Source organism: Lactuca serriola, chromosome 3 (assembly GCF_051521515.1).
Source record: "Lactuca serriola cultivar US96UC23 chromosome 3, Lser_US96UC23_V15, whole genome shotgun sequence".
Taxonomy (NCBI): domain Eukaryota; kingdom Viridiplantae; phylum Streptophyta; class Magnoliopsida; order Asterales; family Asteraceae; genus Lactuca; species Lactuca serriola.
In genome coordinates this window covers 136,680,710-136,684,074 of record NC_136410.1, presented here as the reverse complement: position 1 = coordinate 136,684,074, position 3,365 = coordinate 136,680,710, and positions in this window count along the sequence as shown.

Below are 3,365 nucleotides of genomic sequence, written 5' to 3'. Positions count from 1 at the left end.
TGGATTCAAAGTATGTACGATAGAGAAACCTAGATCCAAGCTTTAGGGTTTGTATGAGCACATAGGATGTCTTATGCACAAAACCCATCAATTTCAACATAAGGGCATTTGAGTCAATTAACCTATATTAAAAAAAGAAATTTTTTTGATTTTTAGGGATAATTAATTCCTTTATTTTTAAAAATCTAAATATTTTAAATTAATTCAAAATAAAAAATCCGAATTTATTCTGTCAGAATGACACAATGCCAACCATAAACTAGTAAATATATTTTTCTATTTTATTCTGTCAGAATGATAGAATGCCATCCATAAACTAGTAAATATATTTTCGATTTTAATTTGTCAGAATGACATAATGCCAATCATAAACTAGTAAATACATTCTGAAAAGAATACACAAAATCGATTTTTAAACTAATAATATACCAAATAACTACATTGTATGATTGTCATTCATTGAATAATAACAACATTCTGAAAGAATAACAAGTGTAATACTTAAAAAATAACAACATTCTTAAACAGTGAGTGTGGTCATTCTTTGATTCATTCTTCAAGCCTTTCCCATCACGTCTTCAAGCCATTCTTCAAGCCATTTTTATCACAAATTCATTGCCAAATATTTTGTAGTTATACATTGTAACAATAGCACATTAAACACATAAATAAGTAAATACAATTCTATCAGAATACAACAATAATATTCTGACGGAGTACACTATTCTTGCAGAATGATTTTGAATATTCAGTTTCTCTTTATATATAAAAAATCATGTTACAAGAAAAAAAACCAAATATCCAAACCACATGGAACACAGTAAGGGAACATCAAAGTTTTAGTTTTTCATACCAAATAAAAACAAGGAAGACAAACCTGATAGTTTTTCACTAAAATATCACTAACATACTTATAAGCATCTTGACGTGCTGCTTCCTGAATTGGTCTTGCATAATATCGAGGATCATGAGGTTTACCAGGGGTCTTTAAATTGTCAATTCATCACATACCAATTTGAAAACATGTTTTGCTTCTTCGGGTTCCTTATGTTTCTTCTCGATATCCTCAATGTATTTAACTGCAAATTCTGATAGAATAAGGAACTAGCATCAACCTATTTGTTATGATAAGGGCGTCCAACCTAATCTAAATTAAGTTATATAGTTTTGAAAAGAATAAGGAACAAAGTGAAGTAAAAACATTAAAGATCATTAACTATTTTTCATTCAAGCATTTTATCGAACATATGGAGGCCATGACAGAATGTTATTGTTTGTAAACAAAAATTCAACTAACATCCGTAATTAAGTTGTAGATTATTTCTTAGGGCTTTTCTGCGACAAATTCATTTGTATCTAAAATTTTGAAGTTCTAAAACTTAAATATTGGTGTACATCAGAAAAAGAAGGAAAAGGAACATGAAATACCAAAAAAAAAAGAATCAGTGTCTTGGGTTATTGTTGTAGAAGTATCAATTCATGAATTTCCGATGTAACCCCCAAATCCAACAGATGTAGCACCTGATGGTAGCAATGAAGCTCCTAAACTGCTACCAATCGATTTCAAAATAATTAATTTAAAACAAAATTAAACAAAACCTATACGCGTATCTTCTTGTGAAGGAAAGAGAGCCAAGTTTCTAATTACCTGCTGCTGGAAGGACGAACATTGCTTCTTGCTGCCTCTCCCTTCTGTCTACCCATATTCTTATGACGAACAAACCTAGATTTTTGCGATGGAAGACGGTATCGTCGATGTTTGTTGTAGGCAATGATGGAAGTGTGGAACGAAGGGTATAAAAACCTGACTGTGGTCGACGATTTCAAGGCCTTCTATGGTGATGGTGATGAAAACGATGGTTTTGTAGAGTTTAATTGATATCTTTATTTTAGGGGATATTAATTGAATGATTTCTTTTACCAAAATTATATATGTTAAGAATACCAAAATACCCTTTTTATATTTATTTATTATTTAATTTTTGCTAATTTCTTATTGGTGCGTTCAGGAACACAACAGTAGAGATGGCAAAAAAACCCGTACCCAACGGGTACCCGAAACCCTAACCCGAGCTGACCGGGTAAATCTCCGAGTTGATCGGGGATGGGGACGGGGATGGGTATTACCCGAATATAAAAAGCGGGGATGGGGATGGGGATGGTTTTACCTGTCGGGGATGGTCATAAAAGTTCAAAACCTTGTAACGGGGAAAAATCCCCGATACCCATTGGCGATGGGGATGGTGATAGATTTTTAATCCCCGATGGGGATGGGGTCAGGTATGGGGATAGGGATGGGGATTTGGGTATGGGGATGGGGAACACGAAACCCGGTATACCCGTACCCATTGCCGTCCCTACACAACAGTTGTAAGAAACATTTGAACCTCTCTCTCTCTCTCTCTCTCTATATATATATATATATATATATATATATATATAATTATAACTGAAACGATATTCGGACAAATAACTCTACCCTAAGCCCACATCCAAACAAAGAAAAGGAAATAATATATATTTTACCAAAATCATATATATATATATATATATGTATATATATATATATATATATATATATATATATATATATGATCTTGGCAAAATATAAGTTTAAAAGAGTTTTTAAAATATTTAAAAGAGTTTGATAATATTTAAAATATAAGTTTGACAATATTGTAAACACAATATTCTTGTGTTAGAATTGTATCCCCCTCCCCTAAAATAGTAAAATTAGTAAACATGCAGGGGTATGAACTCACCATTTGTGAGTTTCCGATTGAAGATACAGTGTAGTCACGTTAATTCCACAAGTTAGAACCCGCGATAAAAACCGAATCCTAATTTATATTAACATTAGATTAAATTTAAATTAGATAATCTAATGAAGTTTAAAGTGTTAAATAACACTTAATTATTGTAAAAGACTTACAATAATCCTTAGAATAGTGTGTGGGCTTTTTTAGTGTTCTTTGTGTGTTTTTGATGAAAACTAGATAAATTGGGTATTTTCGGCCTGAAACATGAATATTGAATGGTGTTTTTGGGATGATAACAAGATCAATGGATGATACTTGCAGGACCTTCAAGAAAAATCAATGGGTTTTCGCATGGAAATCAAAGAAATGAGAGGCTTCGCATGTTCTTGAGAGGAGATAGGGGTTTTCGGTTGAAGTTTTTGAGAGAAAAGATGAAGATTTCATGCTGAATTGTGTGAGAATGTGAAGTGTTTTCGGTCCTAGACATATATAAGAAGCATAAAGTGTGGCTGTTAGTGGTTCTCGGTCGAGAACACAAACCGAGGAAGGGTTCTTGGTTGGGAACTCAAACCGAGAAGATAAGGAACTCAAACCGAGAGATAAGGT